Source organism: Chiloscyllium plagiosum, chromosome 34 (genome assembly GCF_004010195.1).
Source record: "Chiloscyllium plagiosum isolate BGI_BamShark_2017 chromosome 34, ASM401019v2, whole genome shotgun sequence".
Classification (NCBI taxonomy): domain Eukaryota; kingdom Metazoa; phylum Chordata; class Chondrichthyes; order Orectolobiformes; family Hemiscylliidae; genus Chiloscyllium; species Chiloscyllium plagiosum.
In genome coordinates this window covers 29,509,606-29,533,720 of record NC_057743.1, presented here as the reverse complement: position 1 = coordinate 29,533,720, position 24,115 = coordinate 29,509,606, and the positions used below count along the sequence as shown (strand labels likewise).

General features: G+C 40.3%; 1 protein-coding gene across 8 annotated transcripts in view; it reads left to right on the top strand.

Moving 5' to 3' along the window:
* Positions 1-24,115, top strand: part of tp73 (tumor protein p73) — a 234,365-nt gene that overhangs the window by 11,386 nt on the left and 198,864 nt on the right. The window contains exons 1-2 of one of the 8 annotated variants that reach the window (XM_043676041.1): positions 1,265-1,343; positions 5,900-6,088. The exons of 6 other annotated variants lie outside the window; for them this stretch is intronic. The gene's annotated coding sequence lies outside the window, so the exon portion shown is untranslated. Of the gene's footprint in view, positions 1-1,264; positions 1,344-5,899; positions 6,089-24,115 lie in introns of those variants that run through there. One more of the 8 variants, XM_043676043.1, reaches the window with a different exon arrangement.

Here is a 24,115-nt window from a genome sequence, read left to right as displayed (position 1 = left end):
AGTATCCCTTTGAGAACTGCTGTCTTGCTGGCTATGTGCTAAAAGCCAAGTTCTGTGGGAGAGCTTTCCATATGCCAACAGCCTCAGGAGGAGGAATTCCAAAAGGAAAATTTGTCTTCTAAGTATGTCCTCCCAGTTGCCAGCATACATGCACCAATGTGTTGAGTCAAATTTTATCTGGCAATTTACAGAATATCAGGGCTGCAAAATTTACACACATTCCCGTTAGCTTTGATCTGATGGTACAGATAATGATTGATCTGGACGTGTTGTTTAACGATGAATCCACCATCAAACCATTTCCAAACTCTTCAGCGTATAACGTTTGCAGGGCAAAACTTTGAGTCAAACATGTAAATACAAATAGAATTGGATGGCCTGAATAAATGAACTGGATTGCCACTGTTTATATATAGTCTAGATTAGAGTGGTGCTGGAAAAGTACGGCATGTCAGGCAGCATCCGAGGAGCAGGAAAATCGACGTTTCGGGCAAAAGCCCTTCATCAGGAAAGACTCTGGTTTCCAGCATCTGTCGTCCTTGTTTTTACCTAATTGTTTATATATAGTTTACAAGCTATAATTTGGCAATGCAAGGGGCATAAACACTGGTCTAAAAAGTGGAGACATTGCTAATACTGTCCAAATCATTTATAAGATCACAGATTTGGACACCCTACATTGGTAAAAGCAAAATCTACAGTAACCTATTAGTCCTTATTAATTATGTATCTGGGTTCTTCAGTGGCCTTCTCGTGGGATTGCACTGATGGAGAGGCTGAAGCATTTGCAACTGCCAGAATCTTGCTGCAGTCACATGACTGTCGCCATACTTAAAAGCCCAGCTGCACACTTCCTCAGACACTGCAGGAACTATCCTTCACATTGTGGCGATTGAGCCTCTACATTCAAGACAGTGCCCTCAAAGGAAGTTAGCTCTTTGGCTTGCTGATAGGGACCTGATCTTGATGGATAGAAAAATCACATTTTTCTTGCTGACCAACAAAGGAGGCCCTGCTGCCAGAACCATCCAAAGTGGACTCAAATTGTAGCCTGCTTAAGTGTTGTGTCATTGGTAAAATGCAATGCAGAATAATGGTTAATGATTTGTGCTCTGGAAGAGTAACTGACCCACTTTCTCTCTGCTACCTCACACACTCTGACAATCACTTGATGCTGCCACAGTCAACACTTCTCACCAAGACCCTACTTGCACAACTAATTCCCTATCTTCTCTTATGCAGGCATCAGGAGCACTTGGTGAACCTCTACCACAAAGCAACCAGTGCTGGAGATACATATTCCTCCTCCACCTGTGAAGAGGAAACTGTTGAACCTTCAGAAGGTACACCAACAAGGCTTTCACCTGCATCCTCCACCAATTTAAGCAACTTGCAATTCTCTGGGTTCTCAATTTAGATTAGACTTGGGAAAATAATCTGGTGAACACATTGACATATCTCTTTAGTTGGTTGAGGAAGAAACAGCCAAGCTTCTGACACACTGTAAACAACCAGGCACAGGATCATTCCCCAGGCAGAATATGATCCCAAAGTCTCGGCTGCTAATACCTTTGTCAAAATGCACAGGCATAGTATATTTGTCCGAAGCAGTCAGTAAGCTTAGTTGAAAGTTGGCAGTATCTACCAGTACGATCAATACCTTACAAAAAAAAAGAACTTGAAGCTGGAAATCAGAAATAAAAACAGAACTTGCTGGAAAAATTCGCAGCATTTGTGGAGAGAAAGCAGAGTTAACATTTTGGTTCCAGGAACGCTTCCTCAGAGCTGTCTCCATAGAGGCTCAGCTTCAGTGGCAAGGCCAGTCAGAGGTAAGGAACTGCAATTCATTTCAGGCTGCCATTCGTCTCGGGGAGACAGGGTGGTGCTAGCATGTGGGGATGGAGCAACAAACAGTATTCCCAGAAGCTTCCTGTCAGGACACTCCAGAGGTGTCCAGACCCTCAACTTTCCCTGTCTGTGATGTCAAAGACTGCAGAAATTTCAATGGCGAGAGTGACCTTGGATTTCATCAGGACACTTTCATCAGGCCTGGCTCATCTGAGCTCAAATACTACCTGGGACGACCTCATGTCTTCCAGGTGAACTACAGAACAGCTACCCTTCACCCCGGTTGCGGCAGTCAAGACTTCATTCAGACATCATGGAAGGGAAAGGTTTAAAAAAGACTTACCAAGGACACATAGAATGCATGGGTGTCACATCATTGTAAATTGCTTTGGTTTGCTTTTAATAATATACTCACTTGCACTCTGAAATTGATTTCCCATGCACCAAGCCATGCTGATTATCCTTAATCATTCCTTGCTTTTCCAAATCCATGTAAATCCTATCTCTTAGAATGCCATCCAATAAATTGCCCACCACTGACCTCCGACTCAGCAGTCGATTAGTTCCCGAGCTTTTCCTTGCAGCCTTTCTTAAAAAAATGGCACAACATTAGCTACCCTCCAGTTTTCCGGCACCTCACGTGTGGCTGTAGATGATACAAATGTCTCTTGCAATCTCTTTCCTGGCTTCCCACCATGTTCTGGGATAAAGCTGATCAGGTCCTGGGGATTTATCTAACTTTGTGTTTTAAGAGTGCCAGCACCTCATCTTCTGTAATGTGGACTCTGTTTTCAAGACTGCAGGTAACCAGACATCTAGCATATGGGAGGCTTTCAATAATGAGATAACAGGAGTGTAACAACAGTATGTTCCTGTTGGTGTGAAGGGCAAGGCAGAATGGTGTAGGAAACCCTGGATGACAAGAGCTATTGAGGCTGTGGTTAAGAAAAAGAAGGAGGCATGTGTCAGGTATAGACAATTGGATCAAGTGAATCCCAGGAGGAGTATAGGAGATGTAAGAGTACACTTAAAAGGGACATTGGGACAGCAAAAAGAGAACCAAAGATAGGATCCTCCTTCGTCTTATTTGCCAAAGCTAAGAGATTCTACAAGTATGTTAAGAGCAAAAGAGTAACCAGGGAGAGAATAGGGCCCTTAAAGATCAATGGGCTATCTATGTGTGGAACCACAGGAGATGGTGAAATACTTCACAAATATTTCACCTCGGTACTTACTGTAGCAAAAGACATGGAAGCTAACTCTGGGAATGTTGAGAGAGGAACTTAGGGGTGCAGGATCATAGTTCCTTGAAAGTGGCATTGTAGGTAGACAAGGTGGTGAAGAAGGTAGACAGGCAGGAGCCTGGAAGAACACAGCAAGCCAGGCAGCATCAGGAGGTGGAAAAGTTGACTTTTTGGATGTAACCCTTCTTCAGGACTTTGGGTTGGTGTAAGGGGAGGTGCAGATAAAGGGGATGGCGGGGGGAGAGTGGTGAAGTGGGGAGAGGTTGGTCATACCCTTTACCTGTCTTCACCTATCCACACTTCACCATCCTGCCTCTGCCACCATCATCCCCTTTATCTGCAGCTCCCCTTTTACCTACCCCCAGTCCTGAAAAGGGGTTATACCTGAAACATCAACTTCTCCATCTCTTGATGCTGCCTGGCTTGCTGTGTTCTTCCAGCCACCTGCTTGTCTACCTTGGATTCCAGCCTCTGCAGTTTTTGTCTCGACCCAAGGTGCGAAGAAAGCATTTGAAGTGCTTATCTTCATTGGTCAGAGCATTGAGTATAGGAATTGGGACGTCATGTTGGGGTTGGACAAGACATTGGCAAGGCCACTTTTAGAATACTGTACAATTCTGGTCACCCTGTTACAGGAAAGATGTTGTTTAACTAGAAAGGATGCAGAAAAAATTTACAAGGATGTTGCCAGGATTGGAGAGTTTGAGTTATAAAGAGGTTGAATAAGCTATGATTTTTTTTTTCCCCCTGGAGTGTCATAGGCTGAGTGGTGGTGTTACAGACATTTATGAAATCATGAGCGGCATAGATAAAGTGAATTGCCAAGTTCATCTTCCAAGGTTAGATGAGTCCAAAACTAGAGAACATCAGTTTGAAGTGTGAGGGGGAAGATTTAAAAGGGACCAGAGGGCTGCTTTTTCATACTGAGGGTGGTGTGTGTATGGAATGAGCTGTAAGAGAAAGTGGTTGAATTTAGTACAATTACAACATTTAAAAGGCCTTTGGAGAGAAAACTTTGGGGGAGATATGAACCTAGATACGTGGTTGGCATGGATGAGAGATTAGTCTGTTTCCATGCTATATGACTTTAAAAGTTCTTCTCTCTAGAGTCTTTTTTGCTTGGTTATTCACACTCACTGAGAGGTGAGCAGCCTCTTTAGACATCCCAAGGATGAAATAATTTATAATGTTCAAGTATATTGCTCCTCTCTCATAAACAATTGACTCCTTAGCTGATGTAGATAGCATCAGATCCTTGAACCATGATGCTAGTGACTGCAGCCATGGTGTTGCACTCTAATATGGACAACACTGACGTGAAAGCAGAGTGGAGACACCTTCTACGTTTACACCCAGTGAGAGTATAGAATTTAATAATTCTACACCTCTGGAGGAAATGTTTGAATTTTGTTATTCATTCATGGGATGAGGGTGTCACTGGCTAGTGTTTGTTGCCTATCCCTAATTTCCCAGTGGGGAATTAACCACATTGCTGTGGGTTTGGAGTCAAAATGTAGGCCAGACCAGGCTGTTTCCTTCTGTAAAAAACATTGGTGAACCAGATCGGTTTTTCCAACAATTGGCAATGCATTCATAGTAATCATTAGATTCTTAATTCCAGATTTATTTTCTTCCATTCTTTCCTTTACTGAGGAAAGATGCACAAAGTGCTCCATTTCTCAAATTATAATCTGTCCTGCAAGGTTCATAATCTACATGCACTCTGAAATATCGAAAGGCTGACTGATGATGGAAAGGTCAAAAGGAGATGTCTCAAGCATCTCCTGTTGTTTTCCAGCAACACATTTTCAGCTCTGATCTCTAACATCTGCAGTCCTCACTTTCTCCTCAAAAGGAGATGTCTCAAGATTCCTCAACCTGCTGCTTTTCATGAGGGACTTCACTGTGCAACACTCAGATGTATTAAACAAAACAAAGAACTACAGATACTGGAAATTGGAAACAAAACAGAATTTGCTGAAGAAACTCAACAGGTCTGGCACCATCTGTGGACAGAAGGCAGAGTCAACATTTTGGGTCAAGTGATCCTTCTTCAGAGCTCTGCTTTCTCTCCACAGATGTTGCCAGACCTGTTGAGTTTGTTCAGCAATTTCTGTTTTGACTCAGATGTCATAAATTGAATGAAACCATATACAATATTTGGATTTTAAAAAATCTGGCATCAGTGCTCACATAATTTGCACATTTCTCAGGTGGAAGCCTTTTCTGTTAACTTATACTGAAGGTTGGTTTTTGGGCATTTTCAAAGCAGGTCTGCAGTCTATTGCCCCCTTCACCTGGGGAAAGTAGCAATAGTGGAGAATCCCACTGCCCAGATTGCATGACTCCCCTTGTCTCAGGGGAACAATATGAACAGCTGTGAACTGGAGAAAATGGCATCCGTATCCAAATGCATTTGTAGGTTGAGGATTGGACACTGCCTCACAGGTCCCCAGTTTTTCCTTGAAATGAGCCACTGGTATAAAACATTACAGCAACCGTGTCTTTGACAACTACTAGAATACAATAACCACCCAGTCCTTGGGAGCTCAAGCCCTACTCCAGCAGATGCCATTGTTCGATTAATGATGGCCTAGGGGCATCCTTCATCTGCATCTGCATTGTGTTTCCGAACTGTAGAAAATGTGATCCAGGCCCATAATTGCACAATCGCATCATTTTCCTCCAATCTTCACCTCCCGGTTTCCTTTTGAGACTGTGCAGCAAATGCTGGATATTGCTGATCTTGCTGATGACTTTGAAATTGCTCTCTGCTTCAACATTGTCTTTGCATTTGTCTCCACAAGGACTCCAGCGAGAGCAATATCCATGTCAGATGTGTAAGCAGATAACCTATGGGAATGTCAGAGAAGTAATTTCAGTAATGAGCTCTGGAGCCCCCACAGCAGTCAAAATGAAGTGTCCTGTTATGCCCTAATACAGTGTCATGGAGGCTTCAATAGGAAGTCAAGTCATATTCAATGCAGAACTCTGAGGTATGTAACTTTATTCAAATGTATGTTGCTGTATCAAAGTATTCATTTGAGTGAGTGATATTCTAACAGTAAGTCACTGATAACCCCAACTCCACTCTCAAGATCGACAGATTTTTAATCAGTATGAGAATCGAGAACTATTGGGGAAAGGTGGGAAAGTAATTTGAGAATTAGCAAATCAGCCTTGATCTAATTGAATGCCGGACAGACATGATAGCCTTGTTCTGTTCCTATTTCTTGCAGTTACTATTTAGTATTGATATTGCAGTTTACTTTGGACTGAAGGTGGCAAGATTCCTTTGTGTCCTTATAAATGACTCAGACTCTGCCTGAAACACAGAATGCTTGTCCTCCATCCTTCATATTCCTTTTTGTATTCCTACACTTGTGTTGTCAATGATCTTCCAGGCTTCCCTCTCTCCATTTTCATTCAATGCTTTATATCCTATGGATGTGGTATATCTGGACTTCCGGAAGGCACTCGATAACCACATAAAAAGTTAATTCACAAAATTTGATCATATGGGATTTGGGGTAATTTATTATCTGAGATAGATGACTGGCTGATGGACCGAAGACAGACAATAGGGCTAAATGGGTTTTTCTTTTGAGATGGCAAGATGTAGCCAGTGGGATGCCACAGAGGTTCAATTCTTGGACCCAGCTATTGACAATCTACATTGATGACTCAGATATAGGGATAGAAGGCTCTATAGGCAAATTTGCAGATGACACAAAAATAGGCACGACGATAAATTGCAATGAGGAAATAAGAACCTTACAAATGGATATAGATAAGTTAGGAGAATGGACCAAAATGTGGCAGATGGAGTTTAACATGGATAAATGTGAGGTCATGCATTTTGGCCAAGAAAATGGAAAGGTGACCTATTATCTAAATGGGGAGAGACTTCAGGATGCTCTGGTGCAGAGGGGTCTGGGTGTCCTCATTCAAGAATCTCAGAAAACTGGCATGCAGGTATAGCAGATAATAAAGAAAGCAAATGGAATGTTGGCTTTTCATGCTAATGGAATAGAATATGAAGGTAAGGAAGTACTGTTGCAAATATACAAATCATTGGTGAGACTGCTACTGGAGTATTGTGCACAGTTTTGGTCCCCTTATTTGAGGAAAGGTGTCGTGGCATTGGAGGCAGTTCAGTGGAGGTTGACTAGATTGATCCCAGAGATGAGAGGTTTGTTGTATGAAGAGAGATTGAACAGGTTGGGCCTACACTCTTTGGAATTTAGAAGAAAGAGGGGAGATCAAATTAAAGTATTCAAGATGATAACAGGTATGGATAAAATAGACGTGGAGCAGGTCCTTCCATTGTGGGGCATTCTAGGATGAGGGGTAGCAAATTTAAAACAGAGTTGAGGAGAAATGACTTCTCCCAAAGGGTTGTGAATCTGTGGAATTGGCTACCTCAGTGTGGTGGATGCTGGGATAATGTGTAAATTTAAGGAGGAATTAGACAGATTTTTAACTGGTAATGGATTGAGGGATTATGGGGTGAAGGCAGGAAAATGGGGGTGGGGAGAATATCAGCCATGATCGAATGGCGAAGCAGACTTGATGGGCGAAATGGCCTAAATCTGCTCCTATACCTTCTGACCTTATGATTAATATACCAATTTGTCATAAAGTTTATGGCTTTGTGCATTCTCCTGCAAATGTTGGCCACACAATCTCCCTATTTAGGCATAAAAGTATTAATCTGTGAAAAAATAACCTTCTGGAGTTCCCTGTCCTATCCAGTAGTTTGAGATCCCATTTTTGTATCTCAAATTGCACTCGGGGAGTCAGTCTAACAAAACCCATTCCCAGATTTGAATTTCTCATTTTTTTCAGAACTATACATACTGAATTTTGATAAACTCCTGACCATCAATTCCCAAAGTCCCAAGAGAATACTGACTGAAAATGGCTTAGACCTGGACTAATGTCTTCATAACACCTGACTGACAAACCTGAAATCGCTAGAGTGGTTGCATTTGACTTACAGCACCAATCTTCAACTGTGGTATGACCAAACTCCTGATTTACCGTGGCTGACCTTATAAACTAGAATTTAACTTGCCTTTGACTGATTTTAGCCTCCTCAAACCTATCAAGGACTGCTTCCTTTGACTTTCAGACATGGCCATTTTTTCGAAGCACATGCAGAATGTTTGCTAAGTAAACTGCTGTGCATGCTGTAGGTTTGACATTGATGTAGCATCCCGTTTACAGTGATATATCTATGCCCTTTACTGTTCAGCATTTCCAACTGTGACAAGCTTCTTGCCCCTGCCTCTCAGAATAAAAAGCAATGCAAATCACAAAAGATGACAGCTTGGCCCTAAAGAGCCTGTGCGCTAAAAAATAATGGAAGCCATAGAGGCTGGCAGCCTCCAATAAATACAAAGTAAGTGTGCACTAAGAAATGAAGTGAAGAGTCATAAAGTATATCCTCTATAGATACATGAGAAGCATCTGCATCCCTATAAAGTGACCTGGCAGAAGCATGCAAGTTGTAAGTGACCATAAACTCCAAAGTGAAGGATTGAAGCAGTTGGAAAAAGACAAGTGTAATGATGTGGTGAGGCTGTGCTTGCTAAGGTCAGTTTTTGTGGATAAAGATTGGAGGAGGGACGGTGTCCATGGAGAGAGATTATCATGAAGACAAAGTTGGTTGAAGGCCTGGAAAAGCATGCAGTGAATTGCCACTACCAGGTAACCACTTTGACTTGCTTATTGGGAATTTACACCATCTAATTTCTCAGGAAAGGGGAGGAGAATTAGAAGTAGTATGGAAATTAGGCAAATTGGGCTAATAATCAGATGTAAATGCATAGAAATAACATAGTCACTGCTTAGTAGTGAGATTCTGAAGCCACCATTTAAATCTTAAAGAGAAAATCTGGAATACGTTTTCTCAACATAAAGAATCTGATTCCCCCCCCCCCCCTTCTAACAATATTTTCCCCTTTGGTATGCTTTCCTTTATTTGTATGAGCATTGAGTATAGAAATTGGGAGGTCATGCTGCAGCAGTACAAGACCTTGGTTAGGCCACTTTTGGAATATTGTGAGCAATTCTGCCTCCCTGCTATGGGAAGGATGGTGTGAAACTTGAAAGAGTTCAGTAAAGATTTACAAGGAAGTTGCTGGGGATTGGACGGTTTGAGCTATAGGGAAGGTATGTACAGGCTGGGGCTATGTTTCCCTGGAGCATCAAAGGTTGAGCAGTGACCTTAGAGGTTTGTAAAATCATGAAGGACATGGATAGGGTGAGTAGTCAAGGTCTTTTCCCTAGGGTAGGGGAGTCCAAAATCAGAGGGCATAGGTTTAAGGTAAGAGGGGATAGACTTAAAAGGAACTGAAGGGGGGGGGGTCAACTTTTTCACGCAGAGGGTGGTGCATGTATGAATGAACTGCCAGAAGAAGTGGTGGAGATTGGTATAATAATAACATTTAAAAAGCATCTGGATGGGTGCATGATTAGGCAGAGTTTAGAGGCATATGAGCCAAATGCAGCGATTTGGGACAGATTAATTTAGGATATCTGGTCGGCATGGATGAATTGTACTGAAGGGTCTGTTACTTTGCTGTACATCCCTAGGACTCTATGAAAACCAGGTTTGCAGGTCTCCAACAATAAGAGGTCCAATACCGTATACATTTTGTACCTATAATAGACTGGTCTAATGCGCGCGCGTACACACACACACACACACACACACCTTAATGCAAATTACTTTTTGCTAGGAAAGGTGCAGCACTGTTGAAATGTTTCATATAATTGAATGTATTTAAATGCTTCACAAACATTAATTTAATTGAAATCAATGGCTTATGTTTTTTGGTCTGTGGGTAGTAGCAGATCCATCCTGTAAAGCATGCAGGAAAGCACACACAGTTTTAGGATCAGGAAAGATGTGTGCTGTCAATCGCAAGGGTTATAGACAGTTCTAGGAAAAAGTGAGGTCTGTAGATGCTGGAGATCAGAGTCAAGTGTGTGTTGCTGGAAAGGCACAGCAGGTCAGGCAGCATCCGAGAAGCAGGAGAGTCAACGTTTTGGGCCCAAACTGTCAATTCTCCTTCTCCTCGGATGCTGCCTGACCTGCTGTGCTTTTCCAGCAACACACTTTCTCGACTATAGACAGTTCTATCAGTTGGATTATATAGTATATTATAAAAATAGACACCCAATATTTTTCACATAAAATCAATCTGTTATCTTGGAGGAATTTGAAGAAATTAAGTAGTAGCAAAGATTTGCTGCTGCATTAGTTTTGACAAATTTAAGATCGTAACCAGGACACACCATTTCCTGATTTGTGCCTCGCCAGCCCACATGTGGTACACAAGTGCTAAGAAAAATATCTTCATACATATTTTGATTTCTATAAAAGATTAGTGTTTCGCTGTTAATTAGCTTGTAAGATTTTATTGCTCCAAAATATTACCTACTCTTACTTATCACAGTATTTTTTTTTAAATCACTAGTATGACTTTACAATTAAATAGAAGCTGTGTCACTCTCAAATACTGGGATTGTCACAGTATTTCTTTTGTAATAACCATCTATTTTTTTTTTGTTGCTTCTGTGAGCTGACATTACTACAGCACAGTGATAAACGTTGTTAACCCATACTCTCTTTCCAGTTATTCACTTTAAAAGAAGTTTTAAGGAGCCTATTCTCTTTTTTTGTCATTATGGTTGACATTGTCTCTTTTATAGACTTTGTTTACCGATGAATACATATATTTTGACTCATTTACCTAAATATTCCCTTTTTTGTATCTGCAGCCAATACTGTATTAGTCGGGTACTGTTGTTTATTTTATGAACTTTTAATTTAACTTCTGACTTGTATAGATTCTTAATGAATTTGGAAACAATAGTTTTAGAAATAGCTTGCTATTTTAAATTATGTGTATTTCACTAACTTTTATTATCACATTTTCTGTAAAGTAGCTAATTCTTATGCATTTCCCACATATCCCAGCTACTGCAGGGTACTTATGGATCTTTCTTACTTTAAATTGGGGAAAATGCTTTACAGGATAATGAAAGGTAGCTACATTGCACTTTGTGTTTTGATAACCATGCGTCAAATTCATTTTAAATCTCATATTCTTTTGCCTGCTGTTATACTGCTGAAAGTCAACCAGTAAAGGATAGAACTAGAGCCAATCTTCTCATGAAGTTATGAACATTTATTTACAGAGTTACACATGGTAAACATGCATCTACTGACCTAACAATCATAGTTTCAGCCAATGTTTAACTACAGAGACACAAAAGAATAACCAGTCAAAATCCATGATCTGTCTGCAATTAAACAAAATGAATATACAATTAACATGTTCCTTTCACATTTCTAAAATCCGTTTCTATTTTATTCTCTAATACAAAAGCAAAACATGAAGTGTTGGAACTCTGAAATAAGTATTTACACCATTTTTAGTCTTTGTCAGTTCGGACAGATTTTGGGAAGAGAAACCTCTGATGAAGATCATCAAATCTTTAATTTGTTTAAAGGTGATGTGGCATTGATGTAGAAAAGTCAAAAGATTGAATTTCCAAATTTTGGACTGCCAATATTAACAAATGAGGTGCATATGTATCGTATGTGATCAAAAACAAAGCACCGGTATGAAAATTCGTCTTTTGCTTATAAAAGTGAATAAAGAAGGTGACTGAATAATGTAACTGAAGGAAGATGAATACAAGAGTAATTTGTAATTTGAACAAGAAAAATAGAAGTAGGGGAAGGGATTATGATGACGAAAATGACATCATGCGCCCTCAGTGAAGTTTTTTATAATTATTGATTAAAAGACCATACTTTAATTGTTGAACAGCTTCTGTCATCTCAAAGGTATTCACAGTCATTGTTAACCCATGTCAATGCTGGAAGAGAAAAGAATGATCTTGGATTAATTTTGAATCTTTTACGCCTTCAGGACGTCTACAGCATTTTACAGGCAATTAAGTATTTTTATGGTGTATTCACAATTGTAATGCAGGAAAACATACAGTTTAAACCCAAGGTAATCTTAACGCAGCAATGTGATAATGACCAGAACAAAAATGTTTTTAATGTTGATTGAGAGATAAATATTAATCAGGACGCTGCTTTTGTTCAGAATATTGCTAATGGATCTTTTATATTTACCTAATTAGGCAGTTGGGGGTCTCATTTAAACATCTCATCTGAAAGAAGACATTTCAAAAAGTGAAGCAGTCCCTCAGTATTGCAGTTGAGTGTCAGCTTTGACTTTTGTCCTCAAGTGCTTGAAAGGACTTCAACCCAGAGTCTTGTGAGTGAGAACTAAGAAAGTTGCCAGAGCCCAAAGCGAGGCAGACAAAGAAAATGTGACTTTATGATGGAGTAACAGCATTAAATTAGAGGAATGGCAAAGCTCTGATATGGGGTGAACCTACAGAGTTGCAAAAGGATTGAGATGGAGTCAATTGTCAATGAACCAAAGCTTTATCTGACAATTCTGCAGCTAGAATCCATACATATTTATATCAAGATATTTAGCAAGGTATTTTGTTGTATTAGGAAGTTCTAAAATAAATAAGACAGTAGGTCAGAGAGACAAGCAGTGAGTGAAAAATAGGAAAAAATACTTGCTATGTGGTCCCCCTTCATTTACCCATCAAGCCAGATCTTTCCAGGATTCAAAAACAGGGATTGCTAGAGAAACTCAGCAGGTCTGGAAGCACCTGTGGAGAGAAAGCAGACCCATCTGAAATGCTAAGTCTTGTTTTCTCTTCACAGATGAGGCCAGACCTGTTGAGTACCTCCAGCAATTTCTGTTTTTGTTTCAGATTTCTAGCATTGCAGTTCTTTGTTTTATCTTTCCAGGATTCCTCCCTTCCTGGCTCGGCGCTCCTTTTTTTCTCTCTTTTCAACCCATCACCTTGATCTCGTTCTAACTAAATTAGTGGTCATCTAACATCCTTTTCTGATCCCATTCTAGATGTCATGATTGTTTATTCATTTAATTGTTTATCACATTGTCCTTGCAAATTATTACAGCATTTCAACAATTCTTTTCCCACCAAAGTTTCTGAATGATCGTGACAAATTCATGATTTGGAGATGCCGGTATTGGACTGGGGTGTACAAAGTTAAAAATCACAACACCAGGTTATAGTCCAACAGGTTTAATTGGAAGCACACTAGCTTTCGGAGCAACGCTCGTTCATCAGGTGATAGTGGAGGACTCTATTTGTACTTGCAGAGTTACATTGTACTTTGCTCAAAAAATTGCATGTATTCATGTAGAACTCTGAGCTCAAAAACTGCATGAATTTATGTAAAATTCCATTATCTCACTTTTTTTAGATTAGAATCAATCTAAATATCATGGCATAGACAGAGAACACAGGGGGCCAACGCCTTCAACATATTGTCTTGCTATCACCACCACGAGCAGCTACATTGTCAGCATTCTACACACCATACTTTGGAATTTGTTGTGGTTCTGTTCGCCGAGCTGGAAGTTTTTGTTGCAAACATTTCATCCCCTGGCTAGGCGACATCATCAGTGCTTGGGAGCCTCCTGCGAAGCGCTTCTTTGATGTTTCCTCCGGTGTTTATAGTGGTTTGTCCCTGCCGCTTCCGGTTGTCAGTTTCAGCTGTCCGCTGTAGTGGTTGGTATATTGGGTCCAGGTCGATGTGTTTGTTGATGGAGTTTGTGGATGAATGCCATGCCTCTAGGAATTTCCTGGCTGTTCTCTGTCTGGCTTGCCCTATGATAGTAGTGTTGTCCCAGTCGAATTCATGTTGCTTGTTGTCTGCGTGTGTGGCTACTAAGGATAGCTGGTCGTGTCGTTTCGTGGCTAGTTGATGTTCATGTATGCGGATTGTTAGCTGCCTTCCTGTCTTCAACCGGAAGCGGCAGGGACAGACCACTATAAACACCGGAGGAAACATCAAAGAAGCGCTTCGCAGGAGGCTCCCAAGCACTGATGATGTCGCCGAGCCAGGGGACGAAATGTTTGCAACAAAAACTTCCAGCTCGGTGAACAGAACCACAACAACGAGCACTCGAGCTACAAATCTTCGCACAAGCTTTGGAATTTCCTCCATAAAATTCTTTGCTTTATCTTTTAAACCCCTTTCTGTTTAAAACTTTTTGCCAGGCTTTCAGACAATTCTCTACATAACTCTCTTTTTATAACAGCATCCATTTTTTGCCTGTTTTCACCTCTGTGAAGCACCTGGAAATCCTTGACTTTCTACATTGAAGCCAGTATATAAGTTTAAGTTATTGTGTTGAAATATTGTACTCTAAAATTAAGGATTCTTTTGTGACATCATCAAATCTACTCAAATTTTGCCCGTGTGGTGGACTAGAATACTGTATAATGTCGTGTTGGTGCTAATGTTTCCCAGAGACAAGATTTTCTCAAGGGATGAAAGGCCATTTCAATTAAGGGTGTGGTGTTATGGGCTTCTAAATCAGGCTTGAACATTGAGCAGAATAAAAAAAGTGTTAATTAACACAGTATACTTCCTCATCATAATTCCCCCCCATAGCTTTTGTTTTTACATGCAAACAACAAATGCTTTCTTATTCATATTCCTACAGTAACCTCACAACCTCAGTTACACTTCTTTTTTTCACTTATATAGCAAAAGGCAAATTTTTATTATATGTGTTGATTTTGATCCATACAAGACATAATCACCTCATTTGGTATTCAAAGTTTGTGAGAAGATTTGTAGCTCGTTGTTGTGGTTCTGTTCGCTGAGCTGGGAATTTGTGTTGCAGATGTTTTGTCCCCTGTCTAGGTGACATCCTCAGTGCTTGGGAGCCTCCTGTGAAGCGCTTCTGTGATCTTTCCTCCAGCATTTGTAGTGATTTGAATCTGTCACTTCCAGTTGTCAGTTCCAGCTGTCCGTTGCAACTGCGTTGGCTTCCTACAGTCCAAACATGTGGGATAGCTGGATTGGCCATGCTAAATGGTTCTTAGTGTCCAGAGATGTGCATTTCAGGTAGGTGAGCCAAGGGAAATGTAGGGATAAGGTAGAATGGAATCCTCTTCAAAGGGGGCGGGATGGTCCAAAAGGCCTCGTTCCACACTGTGGGGATTCAGTATGATCATGGCCCATCATCCACTTCAATGTCTTTTTTCCCAACATTATCTGCCTACTTTTACATCATTGATATTTAGGAACCTGTCAATCTCTATTTTGAACATACTTAATGCTGGGACTCCACACTTCTCTGGGATAGACAATTGCAAATATTCTCAAAACTCTGAGTAAAAATATTGGCTTCAGTTCTGTCCTAAATGGCTTCCCTGTTATTTTGAAATTATGCCCTCAGTTCTCCCCTCCAGGGCAAACAACTTGACCAGAAAAAAGAAAGAGGTGTGGGAGAGTTACAAGCAGCTGGGATCAAGGGAATTTCTGGAGGTTTACTGAAGAAGGAAATCAGGGCGATGAAAAGGGGGCACGAGTTAGGATTCACCCCAATCTTCTCAACCAAGGCTAAGAGATACTTTAAGTATATTAAAGGAAAAAGAATAACTGAGAGAATAGGGACCCTCAAAGACCAAAGTGAACACATATGTGTAGAACCACAGGAGATGGACGAGGTTCTCAATAAATATTTCACCTCTGTGTTTACCGTGGAAAAAGACATGAAGACTTGAGAACTTGAGGAAGTTAGTGGTGATAGCTTGGGGGCTGTCCACATCACAGTAGAGGTGATGTTGGATGTATTAGAATGTATGAAGGTGGATAAATCTCCTGATCCTGACCAGTTATATCCAAGAACACTGCAAGAGGCTAGAGAAGAAATTACAGGTGCCCTAGCTGATGTTTTTGCATCATCGTTAGCCAGGGGTGAGGTCGTAGAAGACTGGAGAGTAGTGAATGTTGTGCCATTATTCAAGAAAAGCTACAAAGAAAAGCCTGGGAATTATAGACCTGTAAGCTTAACATTGGTGGTGAGTAAGCTACTTCAGAAGATTCTGACATAAGATATACATGCATTTGGAAAGACAGCGTTTGCTTAGGAGTAGTCAGCATGGCTTTGAGTGAGAGATCATGCCTCACAAATTTGTTACAGTTCTTTGAAGTGACCAGGAAGGTTAATGAGGGCAGGGTAGTTGACATAGTCTATATGGATTTCAGTAAGACCTTTTGATAAGATTCAACAGTTAGGCTCCTCTTGAAGGTTAGATTGCATGGAGCTGGAAAATTGGATACAAAATTAGCTTGATGGTAAGAAGCAGAGGCTAATAGTGGAAGGATGCTTGTCAGACTGGAGGCCTGTGACTAGTGGAGTGCCTCAGGGGTCGGTGCTGGGCTCACTATTGTTTTGTTATTTATGTCAATGATTTGGATGAGAATTTACAAGGCTTGATTAGTAAATTCACTGATGACACTAAAGTAGGTGGTATCATGGACAGTGAGGAAGGTTATAGAAATTGCAGCAGGACCTTGATCAGCTGAGGAAGTGGGCCAAGAAATGGCAAGTGGAGTTTGATATAGATAAGTGTGAATTTTGGAAAGTCAAATCAAAGTAGGAGTTTCATGGTGAATGGTAGCACCTTGAGTATAGTGGAACAGAAGGATCTTATGATTTATGTTCACAGTTCTCTGAAAGTGGAGTCACAGGTGGACAGAGCAGTGAAGAAGACTTTTAGCACACTGGCCTTTATTAGTCAGGACATTGAGTATAGAAGTTGGGAAGTTATGTTGCAGTTATGCAGGATGTACGTGAGGCAGCACTTGGAGTATTGTGTTCATTTTAGGTCATTTTGTTATAGAAAGGATTTTATTAAACTGAAAGGAGTGCAGAAGAAACTGACCAGGATGTTGCCTGGACTCGATTGTCTGAGTTATAGCGAAAAATTGGACAAACTCGGACTTTTTTCTTTAGAGCGTAGGATACTGAGGGGGGTTCTTTATAAAGGTGATTAAGATTTCATGAGAGGCATGGATAGGGTCAATGCACTCCGTCTTTTTCCCAGAGCTGGGGAATCGAGGACTAGAGGGCACCAGTTTAAGGTTAGTGGGGAAGGAATAAAAGGGAACCTGAGGAGCAACCTTTTTACACAGAGGGTGGTATGCGTATGGAATGAGTTGCCAGCGGAAGTGGTTGAGGCGGGTACATTAACAACATTTAAAAAGACATTTGAACAAATACCTGGATAGGAAAGGATCAGAAGGATATGGGCCAAGTGCAGGGAAATGGGGTTAGCATGGATGGACATTTTGGTCAGCATGGACCAGTTTGGACCAAAGGGCCTGTCTCCATTCTGTAGGATGCTATGACTGTACCTTATCCACATCTATCCTATTCAATGGTAAAATTTCAATGAGATCACCTTATTCTTCAAATACAATAACTTATTTATGGAGGACAACCCAAGGTCCTTCGTATGTCGATATTTTCTAATCTCTTAACATGATTTGATTTATTTATTACCATGTGTATTTTGTTACAAAATAAAGTGAAAAGTATTGTGTAGTGTTGCTACTTTCTGGCACCATCTTAAAACACAGAGAAATAAAACAAAACATTTCATATGCAGGCAGAAAAGTAAAGAAGTGTTCAACTTTACAATCTTCCTTGTTAAGTGCTTGGTGGCCAGGCACAAGTTCCCTCCAAGCTTGAGTAAAAGTTGCTACTTTTCATCACCATCTCGCCTCCACTGATGCTCTTGCCACTATAACTCCATGCTGGACCTTGACAGTTCAGATGCCACCAATACCAGAAAGTACCATACCGGCTTAAATTTGATTTTGCCACCGCCATAAGTCTGCTTCTGGCCCACCTTGCCAATGCATGTACTGCCGTTGCCAAGTTTTCATACTGGGCCCAAGCCTGCCTCTGCCATAGCAGCCATGAGTCAGCACTAGGACCACCTCATTGATGTAGAAGCTGCTGGAAGCCAAACCCACAGCTGCCACTGGGTTCACCTGCAGCCACTGAAGCTGTCGCCATGATCGAGCTTTTCAACAAGAGATAAGTAAAATAAAAGAAGAAATGAAAAAGCAATGAGAAAAAAAATCTTCCTATGAAGGTGGAGAAACTCAATTTTTGTCATTATATATTCCATCTGCCATGTTATTGCCCACTCACTACATCTGTCCAAATCGTCTTGAAATTGTTTTGCATCTTCCTCATGGTGCATGTTCCCATTTAGATTAGATTACTTAGTGTGGAAACAGGCCCTTCGGCCTAACAAGGCCACACTGACCCGCCGAAGCGCACCCCACCCATTTCCCTACATTTACCCCTTTACCTAACACTACGGGCAATTTAACATGGCCAATTCACGTGACCTGCACATCTTTGGACTGTGGGAGGAAACCCACGCAGACACTGGGAGAACGTGCAAACTCCACACAGTCAGTCGCCTGAGGCGGGAATTGAACCCGGGTCTCTGGCGCTGTGAGGCAGCAGTGCTAGGCGCTCTGAGGCAGCAGTGCTAACCACTGTGCCACCTTGCCGTAGTTCTGATGAGCTTGAAAATCTTACATCTGGTCCCCTCACCAAAATCATTGTGATCAGCTGGTGCCCTCAAGAACTGAATTTTGCTGTACTCTACTAGTCATAGCCTGGCAACATGAAAATTACCTATTTATTCTTATTGTCTGTTTTGTGCCTATTAGGCAATCCTTTATCCATGCCAGTACATTACCTTCTGTCGCATGTACTTTAATTTTGCTAACCAACCTGCAATGGAGAGCTTTCTCAAAAACCTTCTGAAAATCCAGGCCTCAGTACATTCACTTATTCCACTTTCTTAATTGTGTTAGTAGCATCCTCAAAAAAAAATCTCCCAACAGATTCTTGAAGGATAATTTCTCATTCACAAATCCTTGCAATCTATGCTCAATCAGATCATTATTATCCAAGTATCCATTTATATTATACCTTTTATAATCAATTGTAGTATTGATATGAGACAAATAAGTTTTTAATTCCCTGTTTTCTTTCTCCCTTCCTTCTTAAATAGTGGAGTGGCATTTGCTACCTTTCAATCTATTGAATCCATAGAATTCTGAAAAAATATCACCAATGCATCCATTATCTCAATAACAAATTGACCAGCAAGATGGCATGATTTGATGTGGTAAATACATATGTACATGAAAACAGTACAGGAAACTATTAGTACTCGAAACTTATTTTCTCTATAATACATTGTGGTGTATGCTGTATATGAGCAGGACTCCCCTACACATTTCTCTAATTATTTTCAGTGAGAACTATTTCATATAAATGCACAATCTTAAGGGAAACAATGTGTCACCTGAAGCTTGCAAATTTAATGATTGCTGTTTGTGTTAACCACTGCTTCTTGCTAACATTATGCTATTTAAACCTTTCCGATTGCATTTGTAATATGATAATTGCATCTGTGCCAGGCAGGATTACTCTGCCCTAGGAAAATGTGGTGTTGGTGAGATTGCAATTTCGATTTGTGCTTTGCTAACGAGATGCAGATCGGAGATGCATTCATAATTTTATATAACAGGTTTTGAAACCTGATATTCTATCTAATGAGGGTATGAGGTGGGAGAAGAGATTTGTAAAAGTAACTGTTACCAGCAGACCTGGAATTGTCACAAGCGTCACCATTCTTCCCTCTGGAGTTCGGTCACTCCCCAATTCTGGATTTATATGAGAGATACCTATGTGAGGCTCATACATTAGACTAGAGACCAGATCACAGAATCAACTCTAGAAGCATTAGTAATCCACACACTGCATGGCAATTTAGAGAAAAACCTCACAAAATAACTGCTTAATTTAGAAATGTGGAAATTATATTGCCCTGCACTGGTGTAGTGTTTATGCTATAAATACAACCTTATTTTCATGGGTAATGCCTCCTGATAATCTTCTGAACAGTCTTCCCTAGAACCAGGGAATGTGCCTGAGGACTAGGGAATTACGCCTGTTCAAAAACTGATATGCTGATCAGTTCATCATTTAGGGGTAAGGAAGCTTCTAAAACCAATTATTTGAATAAAATTAGTAATCACCTGGAAAGAAAGTGAGTTGTTTAGCTAGAGGAGAAATTGTGTTTTACTAACATGTTGGAGTTTCTTGAAATAACAGAGGCAACTAGGATAATGCTGTTGACGTAGTGCACACAAAGTTTCAAAGGCTTTCAGTACAATGCCATCTACCAGTTTTGTGAGAAAAGTTGTAGCTCAAGGAATAAAAGAACAATAGCAACATTGATACAAAATTGGCTGAGTTATTAGAAACAGTGTGTCGTGGTCAATGGATATTTTTCAGGCTGCAGAAAGGTTTGAATTAGAGATCCATAGGGGTCACCACTGAGACTCTTGCTTTTCTTGATATATTTAATGCTGTAGATTTTGGTGTGCAGGAAAGTATTTCAAATTTTGAAGATGATATAGAACTTGAACAGATTATAAACTGTTAGAAGGATAGTGTAGAACTCCAAAAGATCATAGACGTTGGTAGAGTGGATAGATAGGTGGTAGATAAAGTTCAATACAGAATAAGTGTGAGGTGATGCATTTTGGTTGGAGAACATGGTTAGCCGATATAAAATACTGGGTACAATGTTTAATGTAGTTCAAGAGCTGAGGATTTGGGTGTATATGTGCATAGATCATTGAGTGCAGGTGGAGAGCCATTAGTAAAGCATACAGAATCCTGGGCTGAATTAAAATAGGTAAAGAGTGCATGAGCAAGGAGGCTACGCTGACCTTATACAAAATACTTGTTAGACCTCAGCTGGAGTATTGTGCACAGACTGGGTACCACAACATAGGAAGGAAGCAACAAACTGGGGAGAATGCAGAAAAAGATTGACAAAAATGGTTTCAGGGATGAAAAACTTCAGTTATGAGAATGGAATGGTGAGATTGGGACTGTTCTCTTTGGGAGAGCACAAGGCTAAGGTGAGGTCTGTTGCGAGTTTTCAAAATCATAAGAGGTCTGGCTAGCATAGGTAGGGAATAGCCATTTCCACATGTAAATGGGTTAAGAATGAGTGGGCATAGATTTAAAGTGATTTGCGAATGTAGCAAATGTAATGTGACAAAATCTTTTGGGTTTAGGTTTGGGTTTGTTACCATACTACAGCTTCAAGAAGTGTATTTTGTCCTTTTTGAGGAAAGATTGAGATGCAGGTGATGAGCAGTCTGCTCAAAGCCAATAATAAGAACATAAGTAGGAGCAGGAGTTGGCCAACGGGACCTTCGAGCCTACTCTGCCATTCAATAAAATCAGCTGATCTTTTTGTGGCCTCCACTCCACTTACCCACCCTCTCACCATAACCCTTAATTCCTTTATTGTTCAAAAATTATGTATCTTAGCTTTAAAAACATTTGCTGAGGAAGACTCAACCACTTCATTGGGCAGATCAACAGATTGTGAGGACTTGGGTTGTTTTTTTGGAGCAATAGAATCAGCCTGAATGGGTGGGGTCAAACTCCCACAGAACCAGGATTCATAGTTTTAGTCTTCTGCAGTTGCTGGGGTCTTGATGCTGGATGTGGAAGCTCTTATTCCTATCTCTGTTACAGCAAAAAGCTAGGGTTCTCTTCCTGCTACTAGAATTGCATGTGAGATAAACTGTTTTCCAGAATTTGCCCTCGCCAAGGGTATATTACTGGGATGTTACTTTTATTGGAACAGTTAATTAGTGATATTTAATATATATTATTTTGTTAAGCACGGATAGAGATACAGTTAAGCTAATTCTTTTGTCTGTATTTTAACTGTAGTATGAAAAATTAAACATCTTTTGCTTAAAGACAAGTACTTAAAGACTTGCTTAAAGACTAATCGAATTGCATCCAGAATGCAACGGCTTACACTTACCTTTAAAATAAGGAAAAGTTAGGGTTTGGGCTATCTGCTTAATATATTTTGAGGGGGGTTGTTCTGGTCCATAATAGGGATGCACTGCCTGGAATTGTAGTGGAGGCAGAGTAAGGTGAGGAATTCCACAGGGCATTGTTTCTAATCAAATAATGATCTAATGTACAAAGGTATAAGGAAAAGGCAGACAAATGGCACAATGTCATAATACTTGTTGAAGAGCCAGTGCAGGCATGATAAGCTGAATGGCTTTGTTCTTCATCATTGTAATTCTGAGAGTTCACATTTGTTAGCTTTTATGCCAATATGAATCATTTCTGTACGTTGGTGGTCAACAGTATGCTATACCCCACTAACTTCAGCAAAGTTTTCTTTTCTGTCTGATTTAAACTTTCTTTAAAGGGGCAATGCATTGAGACAGTAGTAGAATGCACATTGGAGTAATAGGTTATGGTTTCACCCTTCCTCAAACCCCAATCTCAGCATTTTAAGAGGGAAAATTAGAACAATGGAATTGTTGAATTAAATTAGTACCTAGCCAGTGTTCTGAAGGCTGACTTGGTGAAAGCCGGGTTTGGGTTTTGAGAAAATCGAATCTTTTTCTGATAGAGGTTGTTAATAGGCAAGACTATCCATCAGAGGTACAGCGATAAGTTAACTGTGTATATAATGTGTACATATAGTATTGCAATGAAGGATTACTACCAACACACCTGACCTCCAATGTAATACTTTCAAATTGGTGGGCGATGTTGTCAAAAGGAGACTTGGTCAAAAGGAATTACAATGTTATAGAAACTTTGGTTGAGAAAATGTACAAGTAGACTATTCAAGCTGCATAAATGATCTTGAAGTTGCACTGTTGATCTCCTGAGATTGTGTAGGTGACCCCAGTGGACAGAGTTGTGTTTGTTACTATGGGTGTTACCAGGGAGATTGTGTGACTACGAGGGGAGGAGGTGAACCCAAGCTGAAAGTGTAACAGAGTTGGTTAGAAGGTTTGCTAAAGTGTAACTTTTGTTCCATTAGTTTGTGGTTGCAGAGTGGTGATTGGCAGAAAATTGGAACACTGTGAGAATGTTACCGTGACGCCATATAAAACGTGCATTAACAATTTAACTTTTTGACACTTTTTGCATAGGCATTAGTATAATTTTTCATACAATGCACAGTATTTACATTTTAAAAAACCTGTGAAAGCCATGTTTGCTGAATTGAGTGTTTTATGTGAAATTATAAAGTAACAATGAATTCATTTTTGCATAGAATCTGCTGTATTTTGTTGTCAAAAGCTTTTGGGAAATTAACCATTAGGAGAAAGTGAGGACTGCAGATGCTGGAGATCAGAGCTTAAAAATGTGTTGCTGGAAAAGCGCAGCAGGTCAGGCAGCATCAAAGGAACAGGAGAATCGACGTTTCGGGCATAAGCCCTTCTTCAGGAAATTAACCATTACCCATTTAGTGTGAAATTTGTCACCTACAAGAAATGTGTGCAAGTTGTGTTATAACCAAGACATGATAGTAAGCCTGCACCATTTTATTGTCAGATACATCTGACCTGCTATCCTAAGCACTTGGAACTTGAAGCTCAGATAATTCAGTTATTCACTCGGTTTAACAGTTAGTCTTGTTTGAATCTTGTGATTTACCTTGCTGAGGATAAATTGTAAATCAGAGTGCACCACATGGAAAAAGTACTGAGGGTAACAAGGTATTCATGTACTGTATTCATGCCGTGGATTTTAATATCCATCACCAGTTATTGGTAATATCACCGCTGACTGAACTGGCCAAGTCTTGAAGGATTATCTGCCAGACTGCAATACAGCAGGGTACTAAAAATTGAAATGCCTAGTTGATCTTGTTCATTTACAATGCACCTGTCATAGATGCATCATTTGATGGCAGTATTAGTTAAAGGTGTATTAAGAAGGCATATGGTGTGTTCACTTTTATTCGTAGAGGGATTGGGTTTTGGAGCCATGAGGTCATGTTGCAGCTGTACAAAACTCTGGTGCGGCCACACTTGGAGTATTGCATACAGTTCTGGTCACCGCATTATAGGAAGGATATGGAATCTTGGGAAAGGGTTCAGAGGAATTTTACTAGAATGTTGCCTGGTACAGGGAAGGTCTTAGGAGGAAAGGCTGAGAGACTTGAGGCTGTTTTCATTAGAGTAGAAGGTT